Below are 24,029 nucleotides of genomic sequence, written 5' to 3'. Positions count from 1 at the left end.
TTGGTTTCTGAACCAGGCTAATAGAGCCCCCTTTAAAACCCAGTCTTTTTGCTTTCTAGGCATGCCTTGGTCCCTAATGAGTTACAGTCCCAGGTTGAAGATGGACATGGCAGACAGAAATTTAACACACACTCTGGTGCACCCATAAACATCAAGGCTGAGGGAGAGGAGGTATGTTTCCAGTTAAGTTAAAACTCCATGAATTCAAGATTCTCCACTCACAAGACAGTAATTCTCCTTATTTCATCACTAACTTACTTCAAATGTGTTTATACAATTTATTGCTACTGAACTTCCAGGCAACTGGTGTAGAGTTAATGAAACCCAGCTTGGAGAAGCTTTGGGCTTTGAACAACTAACCACAGTTTAAATGGTTATGACATGCGGTCAAAGCCACAGCCCAGCCCCACTGCAGTTTCTGTGTTAGGACCTAGTCAAAAACCTTGTCCTCTCACCTTTTGTGCCAAATAGATTGAAAAAGAGGAAAGCGCTGAAAAATAGCCTTCCATGTTTCTTCTCAAGGTTCCCAGCCTTTCTCCCTGACATTTTAACACATCTGTCTTACTAAATGCAGGGCAAAGCCCCTCCCCCCAGGCTCCAAGTAAATATTTTAGTTGCAGTTTGAATTGGCAGCCGGTTGAAATCCTGAAATCCAGTTTGAGTTTAATTGAACAGGGTCAGGCCTACATAAAGCAGTGTTGAGACAGGGGGTAAGGGGGAGGTATCCCGCAGCACTCCAAGTCTGACTCAGTGCAAGTCCAAAAGGCAGTTTCAGAAGGCACAGGTGACACACTGGACAGGAAAAGAAGTAAACTCGTCTTTCTGAATTACTTGGACATTGATTTTTTTTTTTTTTTATTAATCCTCATTGTCACATGGCATCCTCCCCCAGGCTCTGTCCATGTGGGAACTCCAGGAGGCTCCCTCTTTTTAAACAGGCCCATTTTGGAAGAGTAAAGGGGAGGTACAGGCTTTGCCACTGCCGCACAATAAAAGCCCCTTTTGAAAGCAGCACTTTCATTAACTTAAAGCAATCTATAGACTTAAAAGCATGGAGCAGTAAACTCCCAGAAAGGATCATAAAACAGCCAGTCTCAAGTTGGGTACACTTCAGTGCAATTTGCACGAGGCATTTTACTGTGAGCGGTGGCCGGGCCCATCTCCCTCCAGTAACCCCCTGCCCCTTATTCGGAGCAGCTTCTCTTTCTCTGGGCTTTCATGCCTTTCGCGCTCACAAAGGGGAGGCGGTGACTGGGGAGTCTCCGTGGGGTCACGGCTCCCTCCCGCCCTCCCGCTCCCGGCGGGAGAGCTCTCGAATTCCAAGCCTGCAGAAAAACAGCCTTGGAGCTTGGCCGCCGCCGGGCAGTCCAGAGGCCCGAGGCTGCTGCGGCCACTCGTGGGTCGCGCGTCTTCTGAGTCCCGGAAGCGCGGTCCGGCGGCCCGAGCGAGGGGGGCCGGGACTGCGGGGGGCCGGGACCGTGGGCTCCGGATTGCAAAAAAAAAAAAAAAAGAAAGAAAGAAAGAAATTTCAAGTCTTCCTCTCGTCCAGCCCCTTACACGCTTTGCTTCCCTGGCTGGCCAGAGGGATAATAACCTCCCACCCGGGTCGGGACTTCTCTCCCACCAACGAGCTAGGCCTGAGCCGTGGGAGGGGAAAATGCGGTTGCGAGGTGCAGCTCGAGTGGGAGATCGCGAGTGCAGAGGCAGGAGGCCCCCTTCCCTTTCCCTAAGACCCCGAGGCCCCTGGGGGGCCGGATGGCAGGGCAGGGCGAGCCAGAGGGCTAGGGGCTAGGGCTTTGCGTAATAGATGTTTGAACACCATCATTTGCTCGGCTTTGGGGAGCGGAGGGTCACCCAGATCTGCCTCAAATGTGAAGCTTTTGGCTCCCACCCGCTGGAGAGCACTCGGAATCCGAAAAGTCAACACGCTGGCGAAGTCCCGAGACCAAGTGGGGTGAGGGTAGAGGACCCAGAGCGCCCCCGTTTCGCAGGCTGGACACACGGGCGGCCGGCGGGCGGGCTCCCCGGCAGCGCCCGCGGGTGGAGAGCCGGCGGCTCGGCGGGACGGCGGACTCGGAGCCCTTCCTGTCCCGGCCGCAGCCCGGCCTCCCCGCGCGATGCGGCAGCTCGCAGCCGGGCCCCCGCGCAGGCCGCTGTCCCTGCGGGCCTCCCGGGCCTCCCGCACCGCCCGCGCCGCCCGCGCCGCCCGCACCGCCCGCACCGCCCGCCGCGCTGCGCCCGCGGCCCCCCGAGGGCCTTCCGGAGCCCGCGGAGCCGCCAGGCTCGGTCCTCCGACCCACTCCGAGCCCTGCGGCGCTGCCCGGCCGCTTCCACCCGGAACGTCCCTTCGATTTGTCCGCTTCCCCGAATCCTTCTCCCGGGACCGGGTCCTGCGCGCCTCAGGTCCTCGGCTCCAGACCCGCTCCCCGGGAGCAGCAGCAGACCTTCGGGGCTCGCCTGCCACGGCCCCGGGGCAACTACTTTCATCGCCTGCCTACACGCCTTTCCACCCACGGAGCGAGGGGACCCGCTCGCGCGACCCTCCCCAAATTCCGATGGCCTCGATCCCAGGGCAAAATACTAGGGACGCCACCCGTCGCGCCGGGTGCAGCCTCAGGTGCAAGCTCGGGCCCCCAGCTCCGACCTGAGCCCGCTGCTCGGGCCGGGGTGTAGACTCAGCAGCCCTTCAGTCCCGCTTCTGCACAGCCTGACTCCTGCCACCCGAAGTCCGGCGTGGCCCTGAGTCCGGGCTGCTGCGCCCCAGCGCCCCCCGCCCCCCGCCGTTCCCAGCCCGGTCCCCGGCGCTCGGGAACCTCGGCTCCCTCGCCCCGAGCCCCGAAGGACCGCCCGCTTCCCTCGTCGCCGCCCCGGGCTCGGGAGTCCGCACAGCCCCGCTCGCCCAACCCCAAAGAAACGCAAACTTTGCGCGGCCGACTCGGGACTCCGCTCCAGCCCCTCAGCGCCCGGCTCTTGGGCGCTTCCCGTCCCCCCTTTTGCGAACTCGCGTCCCAGTTCTCGAGCCAGGAGGGCTCCCTCCTCCCCGACCTCGCCCTGGGCCCCGGCGCCTCCCCGACCTCGCCGCAGACCCCGCGGAGCCGCTGGTCCTGGGGCGAGGCCCCCAGCCCCGTCCCCACCGGCCCGCCCGCACAGCCCGCTCGGCCCGGCTCCCCGGGCGGGGAGGGACGCGGCCGCGGCTCCTGCGCTCCGAACGCCCGCAGGCAGCTCCGGGCCGGGGGCGCCGAGCGAGCGCCGGCCCAGAGCGCGCCCGGGGCCGGCCCCCGGTTCCCACCGCGCCCGCGGGCCGCCCGGCCCGGCCCGGCCCGGCCCGGCCCGGCCCCGGCGGCTGCACCCGGGCTCCGGCCCGCGCCGGTCCCTACTCCCGGGCCCCCCGGCTCTCCCCGCCCGCGCGCTACGGCGTCTCGGGCCGCGGACAATGCGCGCCCGGCCGCGGGCCCAAGCGGGGCGAGGCGAGGCGAGGCGAGGCCAGGCGGCGGCGGCGGCGGCGGGGGCGGCGGGGGCGGCGGGGGCGGCGGCGGGGCTGCGCGCGGGCCGGGCCGGGGCTCGGGCCGGGGCTCGGGCGGGCCGCGCCGCTCCGGCCGCCTCCTTCCCGGGCCTCGGCGCCGCTCGCGCTGCTCCGCTCCGCGCTCTCCCGGCGCTTCCCCAGCTTCTCTGCACGCTCCCGCCGTCCCTCTCTGCTCGCTGCCTCCCTCCTCCCTGCTGCCTCCCTCTCTCCTCCCTGCTGCCTCCCTCTCTCCCTCTCTCCTCCTTGCCCTGTCGCAATGAATAATACTCTGGCTTGGGGACTGGAATAAAACACACGCGCTCTGAGGCAGCCGCCCGCAGCAGCAGCAGCCGCCGCCGCGCCGCCGCCGCCGCCTGCAAAAGCGTCTCTGACATGGAAATGAATGACAGCTTACCTGATGCCAATCTTCATCAGACTGACACCGGCGTGACAACACAGCCTATACTTCCCAGCACTGCTCGGGACGTCAGCGGCACAGGGACCCGCCCCCCGGAGCCCCCCCTCCTCACACACCTCCCCTCGCCCCACTCCCGCTCGCTCCCCACCCCCCGCGCCCCCACCCACTCCGGCCCGGCGCTCCCAGGCCCGCGCCGCAGCTGGAGTGTCTCCCTCTGCTGGAGGCTTCCCGGAGACGGCGGCGCGGGCCCGCTCCTGCCGGCGGGAGGCGGAGCGGCGCTGCGGAGGCGGCCGCGGACGGCGAGCCCGCCGCTGACCCGGGCGCGCCGAGGCCCCCTCGGAACCGGGCCGCGCCCCCCACCCCCACCCCCACCCCCACCCCGCCCCGCGCCCTCCGCAGACACGGCCTCCTGGGCTCCGCGGCTGGGAGGCGGAGGGGCTTTCCGTGCACCCCGAGACAACTCCCCCGAAATCAGGAAACTTAGAGCTGGCGAGGAGGGAGCCTCCCCTCCACCACCACTCCTTCCCCCCACCCCCCACCCTATTCCTGCCTGATGGCCTCATTTTTATGATTGCATTTGAATAATTCTCATTACCCTGGCCCCAGAAAAGGTGCTCGGATGACACTCTGGTTAGTTATTCCTATTCTCAAGAGCTTTTTCTGCTGTGGGCTTCCCGGGGCGTTCGGCTCACCGAGGGGGAGACTGTAATGGGGTGGGGCAGAGGGAGAGATAAAAGGGTGTAGAGGCTTTGTCAGTAAATCACCTCTTTGCAAATGCCTGGCAAGCCTATTCTAAGCCACTGCTATTTTCATTCTAAAAAGTACCGGAGTTCTGGGGGTCCGGGTGGTGTAATATAAAGGGAGCGACCAGCTGGGCTGTTTCAGCCTGGGCCTGCTAGGGTGGCTTCCATCCACTTCAAGGAAGAAATCCGAATTGGCGCGCGGCCCTCTAAGAAGGCCAGTGCAAGGATTTATGGTCATACGTGTATGTGCTTTCTTTCATTCCGCAAAGATTACAGTCCTACTAAGTGCCAGGCGTAGGCACCCAGCCACCTACAGATGCAGGACTTAGCACATGGCCCTCTGCATAAAGGGGCCCCCTTGACATTTGCTCCTTGCTGCCCTTAGAGGAGCTGGTTCAGCCACAGTCAGGCAGCGATTGATCCTCTGACCCCAGAGCAGGCAGGGGGCCTGGATAAAGCCTAGACAAAGACAGTGATGTAAGCAAGGGAAGCAGAAAGTGAAACCCAAGCAGGCCAGGTTTTCAGTAAAGAATCTGACCCAAGAAGTTGAAGGCTGCCCCATCAGTCTTTGCAGGCCTCTGGGTCACTCCTCATCTGCCTCCATCGTGGGCAAGGACGAGAGCTATTAGCGTTCCATGGCTCGGAAGAGGCAGTTGAGACCTGTTCTGCCTCATGTCCCAGATACACTAAATACTGCTTGTCCAGGTCTTCCCAGTCCCTCCCCAAATTCAACCTCCAAAGTTGCTTGTGGAAGAAAGTCTTCACCCAGAGCCCCCTTTATGGATGGAGTTGAATCCTCTCACCTTCACGTAGAACCTCCAAAGACTTCACTAGGTGGATTTATGTCACCCCAGCCTCTGATCTGTGGTCAGAGACTCTGGCTGCTGACAGCATAATCGCTATTATATATTATACATTGTATAATAATATAATAATAATGAATGCACTTGCCCTTTTTATGTAGTACAGAAGCAGCCAGATTCTCCAACCCAGAGGCTGGAGGTCAGGCTGCCATAAACTCTCAGAGGGAAGCCCTCTTCAGATATGGGAGGGGGAGGGGAGATCCATTTGCCCCCGCCCGGGCCCGGGGCCCCTGGAGGGAAGGCTTTCTCTCTTTCTCAGGGCTCACAGTGAGTTGCTGTAGCCTGTAGAGTCAGAGGGGAGAATCAGGCTGAATGTAAATACTTAACCCCATCAGAGAGGTGTCAGTGAGCCATAAATAGTACTGCAGGCAACAGCCATGCATCACTGATTCACACTTGTCACACCCCTCATTTTCTGAGATCTAGTTCTGTGCCCAACTCTTTCTTGATACAGGAGATCTATTGCCATGAGCTGTTAATTTTTGGAGACTTTTAAAGTACCGTGATTTCTACTAATACCCTTTTGATGCCTTAAACTGCACATTGTAATTTAAAATAAATGTACTTGCTTTAACTACATTTGTAATTTGCAAAAGCTTAAAAAATGATTACCTAAATGTAACCATCCCTCCAAAATCATTCAAAGCAAATATTTGTCCTGTACCCACTGGAAGGAAGCTCAGCTGTGTGCACAAGCTAAGGAGAAAGAGCAGAAGCAAAGAAATTCAAGTTACAGTTCCTGTCCTCAAGGAGCTTTCATTCTAGTTGAAGAAGGCAGAGCACCACTATATAAAGCATTAAACGATAATAATATAAGAATCCAACAGACAAACACAAGCTAGTAAATATCTACTGAACACATGAATTGCCAATATGTCAAATTCCAGGAGTTCCATATCTAAATGTTGGCTCTGTCAGCGAGCAGAGAAGGGACAGAGTGGAAATTAAATCTGTAGAATTCACTTTACATACTCTACAGTCTCTCCCAAATCACCCTTCTGAGGATGAAGAAGAGGATGGAGCGGGGCACACATGTCATGTAAGTCACTAACACATCAACATTATGACCAAACAGGAGTCCCTACCCATCCAGCCATCACAAACACCGGAGTTCCTACGGTATGGTTCTGGGCCTTTTTCTCACTCTTGTCTGCACGTGATTCGTCTTTAGGATAAGCAATTCACACCAGCCCAGATTGTCTCCTATGAGCTGTGGATATGTATAATCAATGGCCTGAGTCCTGTCATTATCAGCCTGTGAATAAAATTTAAGCTTATCTGTATGCATCTGCTCAGGCCACCATAACAAAGCACCACAGGGCCAGCGGCCCAAACAACACTTATTTTTCCATAGTTCTGGAGACTGGGAGTCCAAGATCAAGGTACCAGCAGGATTGGTTCCTGGTGAGACCTCTCTTCCTGGCGTACAGATGGCACCTTCTTGCTATGTCCTTACATGGCCTTCCTCTGTGTGCACCAGAGGGAGAGAGAGATTTCTGATGTCTTTCTCTTCTTATAAGCACACCATTCGTATTGGATTAGAGAACCCCTTCTTAGGACTTGTGTTACCTCCTTAAAGCCCCTATCTCCAAATACAGTCACACTGGGAGTTAGAGCTTCACCACAGTTGAAGCTCTAACTGTGTGAACTTAGGGGAGGACATAATTCAGTTCAGTCCGTAACACTGTCCACATACCAGTTCTCTCTATTCTCAATTATTTTTTTTGATGAATCTCAATTGTGAGTTCTTTAAGGATGGGGACGATAACTACTTCATCTTAGAATCCTTAGAACCTTGATAAAGTGCTTAGTCCTGAAAACATTAAAGAAATACTTATCAAATTGAATTGGATGGAATTTATTTCTCCATCATTGCCCCAGCCCAGCTGAGGGACTTACCACCAGTCACCTGGAATATGAATATTTTGATGATTTCCTAATTGCTCTAATGCCACCAATATCCCCAATACTTCCTACATGCTATCACCAGAGTGTTCTTCCTAAAACAATTTTTCCCCTCAGGAAACCACTGTCTATAAGATTTAGCCTCAAATGTTTATTGGACTTTATGATAAAAAGAAGGGACTTGAAAGCCACCCTCCTTAGCATGGCATTCAAATTTTACTTCCTCATCTGGCCCTGGTCTACCTTTCAGTTAATCTCCTGCATCCCCACCTACGCCTCCCCATCACCACCTTCCATGGTTCCCAGTGTTAGCCCACGGACTTCCTGCATAGGTTCCTTGTGGAACTTCTTTATAGTTCTGGGTTCCTGGTTGAATCCTGGAGAAAGTTCATCTGGATAAGGGCCTAGGAATCTGTTTTAAAAGCTGCTGCATGAGGAGAATGAGAAGACAAGCTGCAGAATGGGAAAAAATACTTGTAAAAGACACATCTGATAAAGGCCTGTTATCCAAGAAATATAGAGAACACTTAAAATTCAACATTAAATAAATGAACAACCCAATAAAAACAGGGAAAAGATCTGAACAGACAACTCACCAAAGATATAGAGATGGCAAGTAAGTATATGAAGAGATGCTCAGCATTATTTGTCATTAGGGAATTGCAAATTGAAACAATAAGGTATCACTAACACCTATTAGAATGACCAACATCCAAAACTCCAACAACACCAAATGTTGATGAAGATGTGGAGCAACAGGATGTCTCATTCATTGCTGGTGGGAAGACAAAATGATACGGCTACTTTGGAAGACACTGTAGCAGTTACTTAAAAAACTTAATATACTCTTACCATATGATCCAGCAATTGTACTCCTTGGTATTTACCCAAATTTAAAACTCATGTCCACATAAAAACCTGCACACAGATGCTTAGAGCAGCTTTATTCATAATTACCAAATCTTGGAAGCAACCAAGATATCCTTCAGTAGGTGAATGGGATAAATAAACAACGGTACATCCAGACAATGGAATATTATTTAGCACTAAAAAGAAATGAGCTACAAACTATGAGAAGACATAGTAGAACTTTATTTATTTTTTTTCATAGTGGAACTTTAAATGTATATCACTCAGTGAAAGAAGCCAATCTGAAAAGGCTGTATAATGTATGACCAACTATGTGACATTCCACAAAAAGCAAAACTACAGAAATAGTAAAAGGATCAGTGGCTGCCATGGTCGTGGGGCAGGGGAGGGGTAAAATGGCAGAGCACAGCAGGTTTTTAGGGCAGCAAGGTACTCTGTATGATACTATAATGGTGGATATGTGTCCTTAGACATTTGTCCAAATCCGCAGGATATACAGCGCCAAGAGTGAACTGTCCTGTAAACTGTGAACTATGGGTAATGATGTGCCGATAAAGGCTTGTCCACTATAACAAATATTCCACACTGGTGGGGTATGTTGATGGTAGTGGGAGAGGCTGTGGATGGTGGTGGGGAACGGGGGACAGGAAGTACAAAGGAAATCTCTGTAATTTCTGCTAACTTTGCTGTGAACCAAATATCACTCTAAAAAATAAAGTTTATTAATAAAAAAAAGAAAAGAAAAACCCACTTCTAGCCAGCCCTGGTGAAGCCAGGATAATCAGGGCCCTTTCGGCCCTCCCTGCACTTGCTCACGCTTTTCTCTCAGTCTTGACTTTTAATTCCCCCTTCCCCCTACCCACCAAAATCCCATGTGCTGTTAAGACTTAGCTGAAATACCATCTCTTTTCAAAACCTCCTTGCCCCTACCGCCCCCACCCCACCTCTAGCAGAGAATACCAGCTTTGGAGTCACATGGACCTGGCTCCAATCTTCACCCTGTCACAAGATAGGCACATATCTGGGAAGTCACAGATACTCTCCAAGTCTCGGCTTCTGCCTTTATGAAATGAGGATGATAATAGTATCCAGCTCATGAGCCCATGGAGATTAGATAAAATAATGAAGGCAGAGCTCAGCACAGTCCCTGGCACATGGGAGGCTCTCTAACAAATGGAGCCATTAGATTTAATAGCCCTTACCCAGGGCCTCCGCAGTACTTGCCTGCGCCTTTATTATAGTGCTTATTTAATTGGCCTGAGGAAGGGAGATATTGTGTACTGAGAATGCTGTGACAGGCTCTGAGGGCTGGAAACACAGATAATGGGAGCAATGAAAGAGAGGAAGGGGGTGCTTACTCTTCTCCTAAGGCCTCCTTTCTGACCCTGAAACCAGGTGGGGCTGGGGTACTGGGGCGGGGGCAGGGCCAAGTGAGGAAGATTCTGTTCCTGATGAAATGCATCAGGGCACACCCCTTAGAGCCGGGCTGGGGGGATCTGCACATTGCAAAAATGCATCTCCTAAAAGGTGGGGCTGCAGGATTCCGCTCTGAGCTGGAAGTTGGGATGTCTAGGCTCCTTGCCCATATCTGATTCACTTTTTTGACCCTGAGAAAGCCTCTCTCTCTACTCCCCCATTTCACTCCCATCCTCTGGAGCATGGGGGGATGCCACCTGTCTTCTGGGCACATGATAGACAATTAATTGGGTCGTGTCTCTAATCGGCTTCTCTAATATAGGAGCAATACGGTCCCCAAAGCCTTTCAAAAAAAACTTCATCTTTCTTCTGGTAGTGATGTACATATTGGAAGTTTCTTCAAGCATTGGCTGCCTCACACTCTCTCTCTCTCTCTCTCTCTCTCTCTCTTTCAAGGTTGCTACCCAGCCCTAACTCCAGATGAGAGGCTCTGTGGGAAGCAGGAAGGGAAAGAGAAGAGTTTTAAGTGATTTTGCAGCTCTTTCCAGTTTCTAGCAAGAGGTGGGCAGTATCACAGCCAGTTTGACGAAACTGAGAAAGAGGAATACTGAGAAAGAGAATATTTAGACTGTAAAATGCTATGCTGATTTCCAAAAAGAGCCACTTGTGGGAAATGGCATCCCAAGAGTTTGGCCACAAAAATTTGAGAAGGAAGGTACAAACCTGTGCCGTCCAACACACAGTGGCCACTAGCCACGAGCAGCTACTAAGCACTTGAAATGCAGCTGATCCAAACTGAGATGTGTAATCATGGATTTAGAAGACTTAGTATAAAAAAAAGAATGTAAAATAGTTCATTAATAATTATTTTATATGTATTAGATGTTGAATTGATAATCTTTTGGACACCTTGAATTAAATTAAAATAGGCTATTAAAAATCTTTTCACCTATTTCTTTTACCTTTTTTTAGTGTGATTGTCAAAAAAATTGTAACTTAATATATGACTTGCATTGTTGTTATTGAAGCCTCTCCTCTGGGCTTCATTTTTATCTTGATAAAAACTATGCTTGGATGCTGAAATTTTTACCATTTATCATGTAACACTCTGGCTCACCAGTTCTTCCAACTACTCTGCTTCCCAGCACCACCACATGGGATCAGCTTAGGGGTGACAGAGTGAGGGGAGGACAGCAGGACAGTCAGTGCCTCTTCCCTCAGACTGCAGAAGTTGCAAGAACCACCCCTCCTCCACTCACAGGGTTATGTGGAGTTTTGAAATGTCTACTCTCTCCAAAACAAAGACCTCTTCTCCTTGAAGACCTGTACTGAACCCTCGTCCCCCATCTCCTTCAGCCACCTCATCACCTTCAGAGTTCTCATGCCTGCTATCACCATGCTTGGCTCTATTTCCCTTGGCTCTATTCCCATTCTCACCTCCTCACCATTACCTCCTCACGGAATTGCCCGGCCTTCTGCTCATACCCTGGACCATCTCCTCCCTGTCTCCAGGGATGAACTCTAAGAGCATTTGTTGCCTCTGATGCTGCGTCCAACCTCTAAGCTTCCCTGAGCTGAGGATTTTGCATGGCCACGCTCTCAACTTCATTCTGGCAGCCAGACCTACAGCAGCCAGGCTGCTGGGCTCAGAGAACTGAGCAACAACCCTGGAAAGGGGTGAGGCCTCATTGTGTGAAGAGGCCAGTCCTGTCTTACCATGTTGCAGGGGGAGGGTGAGAAAAGAGTGACCAAATGAAGGAACAAGATACTCAACTTAGCCAGCACAGGGAGCATGGTTAGCCTAGCAAGGAAGATTAAAACGAAGAAGCAACAATAATAACAGCTAATATGTATTGATGATTTGCTCAGTGCCAGACTCCGAGCTAAGTGCTCAAGATGCCCTGCCTAATCACATTCCCATGGTGTCCCCATGAGGCTGAGATAAGGGGAGTAACTTGTCACCAAGTAACAAGTGTGTGGACTCAGGCAGGCTGCCTCCAGGACCCATACTTGGAACTACTTGGAACCACTATGCTGCACTGCTTCCTCATAAACATCAACATTCACATCTTCATTCATTTGTTCATTCTCTGATTCACTCATTCAGGATGCATACACAGATAGCCTCTAAAAGATGTTCCAGCTCATGGACTTCTATTCAGCATGTAGGCTGGCCAGGCACCTGCTAGGCCCTTGGGCTATAACGATGAGGAAAGCACAATCCCTGAACTCAGAGATCGCAGGTTTTCAGCAACCAAGGGAGGTGTAGGAAAGTCTAATTCTGTCTTCAGATCACACTGTTTTACAGGCAGAGAAACTGAGACTGGACAGGAGGGGGAAGGATAGGGTCAAGCTCAAATGTCTCCTGCCATAATGGGGCAAGGAAGAGTCAGCTTGCATTGTCTAACCAAACCAGGGTTTGTCATCCAGCTCCACCCTTCCCTGGAGGTTTTACAAACACACTGTGTCACTTCTTGGCTACAGGTCCTCTTGACAGACTCAGCATGTCTTCTTCTGCCTGCGTCCCCATTGGCTGCTATCACAATGCATAGTGGGAGTGTCAATACTCAAGTCAAAACTCATCCATTCCAGAAACTCTGCTTAATTCAGGACACTCATGTCCTGTATCCTTCTGAATTTGTGGGCTCACATTTCCACTATAGTAGTATGCACTTGAATGCTACTTTGCACATGTTCTTAAATTTCAAATATGTATGCATTAGCTCCCCAACTAGATTTTGAGCTTCTTAAAGGCAAAGACTACTTGTTGTGGTTGTCTTTTATATATATCTTACCTTTCCAATCTCCAAGCATTTGGAAGCAACCTCAGAGTATGTGAATTGCCTAATAAATACTGATGATCGACTGTGCACGGACATAACTTTGTGTGTCTGTCTGTCTGAATCAGTATGTATAGCAGGGATGTTTGTGTGTACAAGTATCAGTGTAAGTATGTGTGGATGAATTCTCCAGCTATTGCAGTCATGGAAGCTTAGACACACAGCAGCACAATCCGTCAGTTTCCAGACGTTATCTCTCATGATAATTTCCTGCCAAATCTTTGAGTTGCAATTAAGAAAGTAGATAATTTGAAACATTTTCCTCTGCATGTTGAGATGGATTATAATCCTAATTTGATAAAGACTCTTAATGACTCATTAGCCACCCTTGGCTTCTCCTCAGGTCATCCAACTTCCCAGGCACAGGGAGGCAGCAATGCTCAGGCCATTACATGTTATTGCTTCAGCAGCACTAAAACCAAGACACAACAAAGCCACAATAGCACACCACAGCGCCACAGCCCTTGAATTCTCTTTTCTTCAGCTCCTAGATTTGGGCGTTGGATTTTCTTTTCCTGGCGTTGAACAAAGCCTCTAATTTCTTGATAACCAAAATGTTTTCCCTGGGGTCTTTGTACACTGCCCAAGGTGGCATGTACAATGTACTGTAGCCTTCCCTCTGCATAATGACAGAGGAAGACTGTTCTCAAATCTCCAGCCTCTAACCCCATAATAATTTGTTTCCTAGGAAGTGATTCCCCAAGTCCAAAGCGTAGGATTCCTGGGAGCAAGGACTATTTCAGGTTGTTTACAGATGATAACCACATAAAAGCCCCCTTTCTACTTTGGCTGACCAGGGATCAGAAAGCACCAAAGGCCTTTTGGGAGGTTACCCCACCCATTTATTTCCTTCTCTCCTGGCAGAGTGACACCTCTTCCAGCCAAGGTGTAAATAATTAAATTCTTCACAGGACCATGGTTTCTTCCCTTGGGTTGCCCAGTCTAGAATTGAAGAACCCTGACTCTCAGAAAGTTCTTCCTCATACATGGACTCATGTGGATATGTATGCAGCATACATGGACACACACACGTCACAGATGTTCCTGTAGGATGCACATCCACACAACCACAGCAGCACAGAGACAGCATGGATATGTGTGCAAGGACTTTAAACGGCCCTTGATCCTGAGATCTGATAGGAGAGTAAGGAGGAGAGGGAGGCTTAGTCAACCAGCAAACATCTTTGTTGCATGCCTACTACGTGCCAGGCACTGTGCTAGGGAACAATGTGGCCAAAGAGAATGGAGACGCTGGGGGTGATCAAACAAAGTCAGACCAGTGGTTGCTGCCCTCAGATTTGTAGCAGGTGGGGGTGGCATCTGTAGTCCCCATCAGACTTCTGAGCTCAAATTCCCTTCCCATCCCTCCCCCATGTGTGTTCTTACTCCTGTCCCCACTCTACTCTATCCCTGATGTCTACAGGGTAGGCTTGGGTGAGATAAAAAGCTTCCACTCCCCCATCCCTCTCCCCCCTTGCACATTTGATCAATGTGACAAATGCTTTCTGGGCAGGACCCCTGAGGCTGTCTTTGCTGCCACCCACCCCTCCTTCCTTCCCAATGAGTCCAGGGAGATCTGAGCAGAGGGGTGATGGATAGCCCTGTCTTATTGTTCCAGACTCCAAATCCAACAGGGGCCTGGGAGAGCTGTATAAATCAGAGCTTGGGCTGGGCTCTCACCAGCGTGAGGGCTCAACAAGAGGAATGGAAGGCGAGGGACCATAAAACTGTCTGTGGGCTAAGTCGTTTCATTTCAAGTCAGGGCCAGGGAGAGAAAATGTTTGGTTCTTGGGAGACAGACTCATTTGAAGAGGATGGATAAGCTGGTGGAGGTCTGCATGTCTGCATGCTCAGAGAGAGGGAGGCTGAGGGAGACCAGTCCCACAGGAGGGGGTACTAGACAAGTTGTCCCTCACCTCTGGTGATTTTGGAAGCTTGTTAGGTAAATGGCAGAGTTTGTTAACATTCGCACCATCCAAGACGGTGGGTATACTCATGTCCCAAACTTTGATGTGGTTTGGGAAAATTGATCTCTAGTGAAAAGAGAAGATTTTCGTCCCAGATAGCTAATAATTTTCCCTTCTTTGAGGAAGGAACAGATGGGGGTTAAAAAGAAAAAAAAAAAAAAAGGCAATGCTGGATATTAGCTCTAACTGTGATGAAACCAGGATCAGAGAGCCAGGAGTCATTACCATTTCATTTACTGAAACCTTATGGAAGAGCTAGTGTGTGTCAGGCACTGTGCTAGGTGGCGGGGGCACAGAACCACGGGGGCCTGTTCTCAAGGAGCTCCCAGTCTAGTGGGAGAGACAGAGAGGCAGTCTTGTAAATCAATGGCATGTCGTTCAGTATCCTTTGTCACAGCACTTGTGGTAAATTGCTGCATTTATTGATTTGCCTGTAATTCTCCCCTCATTAGACTGGAAGCTCCTTGAAAGGAGAAAGGGAAGGAACCAACATTTGAGTGTCAATTATAAGCTCTCATTAGGCATTTTAGAGTCATTGCATATCCACCATAACTCTTTACGATATATTTTATTATCCTCATTTTACAGATAAGAAGATTGAGGCTCAGAAAGGTTAATTCACTTGCCCAAGGCCAGAGGTAGTATGTGGTATGTGGGAGAGCTGGGACTCAACTCAAGTTAGTACGTCCCCACACAATGCTCACAGGCTCTCATACTGCACCTTCATCTCCTGAAGCTGTAGCCAACTCAGGAAGCTGTTGACTATATACAGGAGGGAGGGGCACAGAGCTGCATGTGGCTAATCTGGGTGGGAGGGTCAGGAAGACTTTGCAGAGGAAGGGATTACTGAACAGTTCTAAAGAACAAATACAATTTGCCAAAATGACAAGAGATGAAAGTCAATGTAAGTGGAAACCACATGTGCAAAAATGATGTGGAGGCATGAAATGGCGTCATGTGTACTGGCCATCTACTCAAGGGCTCCCTGCCTCACCCATGACCTCCTTTCCCCTTCCCGTTTCAGGCCTAAGAAACAAGAGCTCATCAGTGACCCAATGGGGCATCTGTACTACGTGGTGCAGTGTGTTTCTTTTGCTGTTATTGTCGTTACCTTTCCTGGGACTAGATTTTGAGATCCAGGGAGGATCCAGTCTACTTTACTCATAAGCATAATTCCAATATCTAGAATGGTGCCTGACTAATTTTGGAATGAGTGACAGAAGAGGACGACAAAAAGGGGATGTTTTCTACATCTCTGCCTTTCCATGAGGCTGGTATAATTGGGCCAGACTAGGAGTCCCTCCTGTTTGGGGTGACGGAAAACAATTTTAAGGCCAGATAGGCACTGAGATAGGATGAAAGGAGGTAAGGCCCAGGGTCCTTGAGCAGTTGGCAAAGGCAAGCCTTGCCTTCTATCTTCCTTGCTTCCTCCCCTCTAGAGTTCAGGAGCCAAATTTAGGATGTAGACTTAGAGAAAGGGGGCCACAGAACTGACCTTGGACCTGCCCCTAATCTTCAGCTCATGCTAACAAGACGAGTCTTTGTGGGACAGAAGCTTGAGGAACACCAATATTTAAGGAGTATCACAAAGCAGAGGAGCCTACAAGGGAAACTGAGGAGAGCCCAGGGAGCCATAAGACCCAAAATGACACCCAGTTACCCACCCATCTTCTTCTACAGCTTAGTGGCTATCACCCCACAGAAGTCTGTGGATCACTTGTGCAACTTCTAGAAATGACAGAGGTATTAACTAAGGACAAGAATGAAAGAAACAAAACAGTGGGTTAAAGAGTTTCACGGTTTGTAAGCAAAACAAAGAGGGAAGAGTGGTACTGACTCAACAGAAAGAGGATATCACAAGCCAAGGGCCTGTAGTAGGGGCTGATCTACTCTGCAGAGCCCTGAAACATTCAGCCTTCAGAGGCACTAAGTCCCATGGCCCTGAGGCCAGATACCTGGCAGGAGAGGGGGCATTGGTGGGAAGTCTGTTTATAAGAGGGGTCCCTACCCCCATAGACAGACAGCCAAATTTCTCTGTCCTTCAGTAAATGAGACTTTTTTTTCTTTGGAGGAACTAAATAAGAACCATACTGGACTTGGGAACACCAAGTATGGTGGTGAATTAAGGGGAGATCTGCATGCTGAACTGTGTGACTATTAGTCCTTTCTCTGGCCTTGTTGGCAACTTCCCATGACCGCCAACAAGTAGGCTGGAAGATTCTTCTTTGAAAACTGAATAACTCCAGGGAGAACTCCAGTTACTGTTATTTGAAGTTCCCTCAATAAAAAGACTCATTTTCCATCTGAGCACCCTATCTGAAGCCCACTAGTTAACAAACTCTGCCATTTACCTAACAAGCTTCCAAAATCAACTTTCAGTGTCTCTTTCTTAAATATAAATAAGCAGTCAAGAATCAGCAGATACTTACAGAAAGACTCAAGCTTGATAAAGGGAGACTGAAAAAAAACAGATAAAAAAGAGATCTGAGGTGATAGAGATTTTGCAAGGAGGAATAAAAAAGTTCAAAAAAAGCAATAACATCAATTCAAGAAGGTAAGAGCTTGCATCTATAAAGCAAGGAGAGATTACAATTAAAAAGGAAAAAAATAAATGAAAAAAGCCTCTCTGAAATTAAAAATATAATTACAACTTTTTTTCAAAAACTCCTAAGATTTAGAAGACAAAGTTGAGGAAGATTTCCAAGAGGGAAACAAAAGGGAGAGAGAGATGAATAACAGAAGAGAAATAAAGGACATTAATCTCCTCATTAGCCCACCACAAAGACTAAAATGAAAAAAAGAGATCTGGGATCCCTGGGTGGCTCAGCGGTTTAGCGCCTGCCTTTGGCTGGGGCACGATCCTGAAGTCCCAGAATCAATTCCCACGTCAGGCTCCCGCATGGAGCCTGCTTCTCCCTCCTCCTGTGTCTCTGCCTCTCTCTCTCTCTCTCTCTCTCTGTCTATCATAAATAAATAAATAAATCTTTAAAAAAAGAAAAAAAGAGATCTATCAAAGCCTACCACCATCATCATTGTGATTTTATAAGACTGACGTGCTGCCCACTGCACTAAGGTAGCCAGTTTTTGTGATTTTGAATCATGAGGGATAAATAAAAGTTCCTACAATCTTCTAAGGAGAAAAAGAACCAGGCAAAAGAAACAAGAATAAGAATATTAAACTTCTCCAAAAGCAGCATCAGATGTTAAAAGATAACAGAGAAAGGTCTTCTAAATTCTGAAAGAAAATTCTTTTTAGTCTAGAATTCTACACACAAATAAATTATCAATCACACATCAGAGTAGTATATATTTTCAGGTAGTCAGTATCTCAAGACAATTACCTCTAAAGTACTCATTCTTAAGAAGTTATTGGAGAGAGGTGCCAGGCTGGCTCAGTGAGTACAGCATGTGACTCTTGATCTTGGGGTTGTTAAGTTCGAGTCCCATATTAGGTGTAGAGATTACTTAAAAATAAAATCTTTTAAAAAAGAGAAGAGAATGGAATTTAGCAATTTAGTTTGATGATAATGTAATAGTGAAGACAGCTAATTCAGGAAATAGGGGCTCCAACATAAGAAGGCGATAAAGGAAATATTCAAAATGATGGTAAAAGGAAGCCTCAGAATAACAGTTATGCAATATTCCAATTCTAAGAGCAACCAATCCAGATCGGAGCAGAGAAACAGGAGGTTCTTGGAGGGACAACTGTAAAGGGGAAAAATGGAACAAATGGGCTTGAATGTATGCAACATGGTATTAACAAGTATGCAGTGGAATTGTTGAACCATTTGAAAAAAATTATAAGTACATTTAAGCATAAGGTCAATTAAAAATGAGGCAACTATTAATTCCAAGAGGAACAAAGAATTGTACAAAAGAGAACACACGATCACAGTGTGCTACTTGACTCAGGAGTAAATAATATTTGTGTAGTCATGAGTACATAAACACTAAATATCAACGTAACAAAAAAAGGTTTATGTTGGAGTGGTAGAAGGAGGGGAAGTGCAGGGATGGCATTGGAGGGTAAAGGGTGGGAGAAACTAAGGTCTCATCTACCATGGTAGAGAGTCAATATACAATTTCTAAAATTGGCAAATCAAAAGATAGCAGTATAAGCATAGCATTTTAAAATATGGCAACACTTACAAATGAGAAATAAGCTGAAAGAGTTGAGGTTGACTGACTTGAGGAGCGGGACTTGGGAATGTGAAGGGCTGAGGCAAGGCAACTGCTGATTTCCAAATTGTGTATAAGCGTTCTTTGATTAAATTGAAAATTAAACTTTTTTTAAAAAGATTTTATTTATTTATTCATGAGACACAGAGAGAGAGAGAGAGGGAGGGAGGGAGGGAAGGAAAAGCAGGCTTCATGCAGGGAGCCTGATGCGGGACTTGATCCCTGGTCTCCAGGATCACACCCTGGACCAAAGGCAACCACTAAACCACCAAGCTACCCAGGGATCCCCGAAAATTAAACTTTTGAGAGTCTCTCTGGCTCACATACAGTCTAGCTTAGCTTCTTATGATAAAACATCAGATGATAATTTGGGGCCAAAGTTCTGGCTGAAATAAAGGATGCATTTTTATGTGTGTATCTGCATATATCCCTTGGAGAACTGACATGGTAGTGGGTGGTCAATAGGCTTCAAAGATTAAGAAATCTGATCCTGACCTATGGTTGTGGACATCACAGGCAATTTTCAAACATATCATATTTCATGTTTGACTGAGCATGCTGGTCTCTCTGATTACAATAAACAAACTTCCCAAGCCCCTAACAAGGTGAACGTCTCTTCAACCTTTAAAACTCTCCTAAGCTATCATCAATTCTAGAAAGTCCTTCCTGATGCCTCCTCTCTGAAGAGTTACTTGTTCCCTCTTTCAGCCTACTTCTGAATCATCTGTGTCTACGTCCAGCAAAGCATCCCAAACCCCGTGATTCAGTTAGAAGTAAGCTGTCTCTCCAGCTACTCTATGATTCTGTCTATAGTCTGCAGTTTGTGCTAGTTATGCTGCAGGATAAACAACCACAAAATCTCAGTCACTCACCACACAACGGTTTATCTCTCATCATGTTATATGTTGGCTGTGGCTCTGGCTCCACTTCATATCATCTCTTTATGTGGGTCTTATTCTGGACAGGCCATTCTCCTGGCAGAGAGAAAACAGAAAATGTCTATGGGACCACAAAATGTTCCTGAAAGCCTTTGCTCAAAAGTAACCTATCACTTCTGCTTAATTTTTATTGGCCAAACCAAGTCACATGACAAAGTCTGATGTCAATGGCACAGATAAGCATAATTCCATCGCAGGGAGGGGCAGCAAATAATTGGGTGCAATAATACCATCTACCACAATCTCCTCTTTGTTGGAGTCCACATCTTATTTTTTGTATCCTGGGCCTAGCACAATGCTTGGCACCAAGTAGTATTCAGGGCATCTTCATTGACTTAAACTGAATTGTCAAATAATAACTTAGCCTAGTATTACATCCTGAGAACAGAAGGAGATTTGGAAAGGGCTTAATATAGAGCTAGGAGGGTATCAACAACAAGTTCATGGTATGTGGAACAGCACCCTAGACTTGGGTGTCAGTTCAGACTCTAAAAGTCATTACACCTCTCTGGGCTCATCTTTAAAATGAAGGAGATGAAGGAGAGGATCTCTAGGATCCTTTCCAGTCCTAACTTTTCAGGAGTCTGTCAGAGAACACCTCCACCTGAGTTCCTTCCTATCTGCTTGCCAATCTGCCAAGTTCTAGTAGTTATGTTAGTCAGTTCTACAACTGAGAAGAAAATAAGCCCTAAAGTCACGTCACACGCTAAAATGAATTTCTAAACACTGAAAATTCAATGATAACAATAAGACAAAATAAAACTGTACTTCAAAAATGAATCTGTTTTCAACAAAAATGTTAAGTGGCAAATGTTTTCTTTTAAACAAACCATTTTCTGTTTTGAGCACATTGTTTTAGACAGAGGGATATCCATTACATGAAAGTTACTTATCACGACATTGCAGAGGGGTGATTACACATCTGAATGTACCCACACTGAGTTCTGGTTCACAAATGGAAATCATAACGTAAGTAGAAACTGCCTTGTACATAGTGAGAGTTTGGTGTTTGTTGAATGAATAAATATATGTCTTGGTTTGACTTCTTGGGCACTGAAGCTAACATTACCAATCCAATGTAGCTCTATTCAACTGTATCTGGACCTGGTCTTGATTATGCTTTAAAGCTTTTAGCAAAAAAAAAAAAAAAAAATCTAAAAAGGTTTGAGAAATCCTGTAGCTGATGGGCTGACATACTAAGAGAATTATTTAACAGATCTTGGGACCTCAGCCCTGTGTTCTCAACAGCAGAAGGCAAACGTTGTGATGACCCTGTTTGATTAAAGAATTTGTACTTTTAAGTTTCCACCCATAAATCAGGGATGCCAATACAGGTATCCATCACCACCAGATAATAACAGCATGTGCATATCATTTACTGTATTCTGATTTCTTTACATATGTTAACTTATCACAGCAACCATAGGAAATGGGTTCTGTTATCATCGTCATTTTACTGATGGGGGAATCAAGGCACAGAAGGGTTAATTAACCTGTCCAGGGTCACACACTGGGCTAGACTTTGAACTCAGGACATCAGGCTCTAGAGTCTTCTAAAGTCCTCTCTACATTATATTGTCTGAGGGGGCAGCAGGCTACCAAGTGGGTTGGATTCATTCTTGGATATAGATATAGCCTGAAATCATAAGCATATCATCAGCCCCTCATCTATAAAGATCCTTCCCACCTGTCCCCACAGCAGCCCGGGAGACTATGGCTTCCACCTTCTAATCATGGGTGCCATGAGGAAAGTGAGTGTGACTGGCTCCCTCAAATACCAGAAAGGATAATTTTTCAGGTGTATATCATTGATCCTTAGCCATCTCCAAATTTCTGGATTCCATGCCCCCTTGCCTAGATGAATATAAGGAAAGGTAACCTCTCCCCGGTACAGCGAGGTCCACTTTATAGTGGTCCGAGCACAGCAATCACCACATCAGGCTCTTTCCTGTAAAAAGCAATCAATACTGTCCCATCCCACATCCTCACCCTTTCCTGCTCCTTGGTCTATAACTGCTATTGATTACATCAGAGCTGGGAAGCAAATGCCAAGATATATCAATCAATCACCAAGGTACCAAAGAGACTTTATTAAAACCATTACACCTTCTTCTGTTTTCCTGCCCACCCCAGTTTCCTCAGCCCAGTGGCCATTTCTTTTGGAATGTTTCCAAGAACTTTGCAGACATGATCTGATGGCTGGTGGAATTTCCTCTATTTGGGGAAAATTTAGACCCAGAGAAGGCGCAAGAACAAGTCCCATGGTGAGAAGATGGAAACCAGGTGTGTGAAAATATGTGCATGTGTCTGTGGAGTATATATATATGAAAATGTGCATGTACATATGTTTGTTTAAAGAAAAATCTAGAACTTAGTCACATTTCAGAAACATTTTGTAATTATCGCTGAAATTTTTACAAATCAATTCCTTCTGGTCGCTTAATGTCCTTCACTAAGTGGTTTAATTGTGAAATTTCACTTTATAATTGGGTTCATTTTAATGCAGAAAAAGGTAGATTTGCATAAGCAAATGACAAACAGTTAACAAAATCCATTAGCAGAGACACAGGAATCCAAAGAGCCACACACCCTGGGTTGTCAGTTTAGAATCAAAACCTGTGGTAAGAAAGTCCCTGGCCAAACTCAGATCAAGTTCTGCTGCCCCTAACCAAACAGAGGGAAGGAGGAAAAGCATTTCAAATGCTTTAACATATTACTAAAACAATAGGAAGCCTGCCAATGTGGCAGAAGAGACAAAGTAAAGGAGGATTTCTGTTTGTCAATGAAAGACCAAAGACCATTTCTTTGAAACTCCAGTCAAGGATTTAAAAAGAATCACCAGTTTTTCGTAGCCCTTTGACAATTCTTTTTCCAAGTGAAAAGGGTACTGGACTCAAAACAGAAGGGAGTGTGGAGAATCTGACTTCTAGTCCTCATCTTCCTGCTGAGGTCTCAACTAGACCATACCTGAAAGCCTATGTTTCTTCTTTCTTCTTCTTCTTCTCCTTCTTCTCCTCCTCTCCTCCTCTTCTTTTCTTCTCCTTCTTTTTAAGATTTTATTTATTTGAGAGAGAGCATAAGTGGGCAGAAGGACAGAGGAAAAGGGAGAAACAGACTTCTCATTGAGCAGGGGCTCCATCCCAGGACTCTGGAATCATGACCTGAACTGAAGGCAGATGCTTAACTGACTGAGCCACCCAGGTGCTCCTGAATGTCTATGTTTCAAAGCTCCTACTGTCATTACCAGTAATTGGTGAATTCTTTCATTCGTTCACACTCAACAAATATTCATTGAGTGCTTGCTATGAATAGGTCCTATAGACATTACAGAGGCTCACAAGGACATGGGGTGAGGGCTAAGCTAAGAAATATATAAATAAACAGTAGATAAGGCACTGTCCTCATGGAACTCACAGTCTAATTGAGTGTTATGGATTGAATTGTGTCCCCTTAAAGTTTATAGTTTGATAGAACTGGCATCCTTCTAAGAAGAGAAAGAGACACCAGATCTCTCTGTCTCTCTTTTTCTTTTCTCCATGCACACACAGAGAGGAGGCCCTGTGAGAACGCTGTGAGAAAGTAGCCATCTGCAAGCCAGGAAGAGACACTGCACCAGAAATCAACCCTACCAACACCTTGACCTTGGACTTGCTAGTGTTCAGAACTATAAGAAAATGAAGTTCTGTTGTTTAAGTCACCTAGTCTGTGGTATTTTCTTAGAGCAGCTGGAGCAGACTACTACATAGCACAAAGGCACGATGCTATGGAGCACAGGTTGGGGTGCCTTGCCCCATCTAGGGGATGAGGAAGGCTTCCCAGAGGATCTGACACCTAAAAGGCCAAGAGAACTGGCAGGGGAAAGGCAGAGGTGGAGGGGGGTTTCCAGGACAGGATACTCACATGCCGAAGACCTGCAGGTAAGGGGAGTTCAGTTCATTTGGGGGAGCCAGACGCATTTCCTTATGGATGGAGCCTGAAGTGTCAGAGGAAGAGTAGAGCTAGGGCTGAGGACATAAGGGGAGCCAGGTCCAGGAGGTTTCATAAGCAAACATGTCCCTGAAGATCTTGAAGGCCAAGGAGCTGCTATACCTTTTGAAACTTTGGGTTCACCCTTTGATACTTCCGATTCTGCTGAAAAAAATGCCAGCTTGGGTTCCGCAGACACGGAGTAGTCTGCTTTTCCACCTCCCTAACCAGTCAAGTGCTTCTTTGTATGTTTGTGTATGTCCCTTGTGGAAATGCTTTACTTTTTCATCCCTACGTTTCCTCCTTGCCTTTTGAAGCATCTTCTTCGGGTGCTTGCCTTCAGCTCTGCAAAATTCCTTTGCTTTTTGTTCATAATTGGTAGTGCTTGTTGAGTCAGTTAACGCCAACCATGTACCAGGCAC

At 47.6% G+C, this 24,029-nt stretch overlaps 1 protein-coding gene and 1 long non-coding RNA gene across 19 annotated transcripts in view; one reads left to right on the top strand and one right to left on the bottom strand.

Annotated features, from left to right (window-relative positions):
* Positions 1 to 24,029, bottom strand: part of PKNOX2 (PBX/knotted 1 homeobox 2) — a 309,127-nt gene that overhangs the window by 254,293 nt on the left and 30,805 nt on the right. For 11 of the 18 annotated variants that reach the window (XM_072822558.1, XM_072822561.1, XM_072822556.1 and 8 more), the window contains exon 1: positions 3,918 to 4,059. The gene's annotated coding sequence lies outside the window, so the exon portion shown is untranslated. Of the gene's footprint in view, positions 1 to 3,917; positions 4,061 to 19,575; positions 19,678 to 24,029 lie in introns of those variants that run through there. The other 7 variants (XM_072822559.1, XM_072822557.1, XM_072822554.1 and 4 more) reach the window with 4 other exon arrangements.
* On the top strand, positions 58 to 23,303 carry LOC140631187 (uncharacterized). Its single transcript, XR_012028823.1, has 3 exons — positions 58 to 171; positions 21,775 to 21,924; positions 23,190 to 23,303. It is a non-coding gene; the product is annotated as an uncharacterized lncRNA (long non-coding RNA).

This window comes from Canis lupus, chromosome 3 (assembly GCF_048164855.1).
Source record: "Canis lupus baileyi chromosome 3, mCanLup2.hap1, whole genome shotgun sequence".
Taxonomy (NCBI): domain Eukaryota; kingdom Metazoa; phylum Chordata; class Mammalia; order Carnivora; family Canidae; genus Canis; species Canis lupus.
Note: the sequence above shows the minus strand (reverse complement) of the source record. Positions and strands in the feature narration are given on the sequence as shown.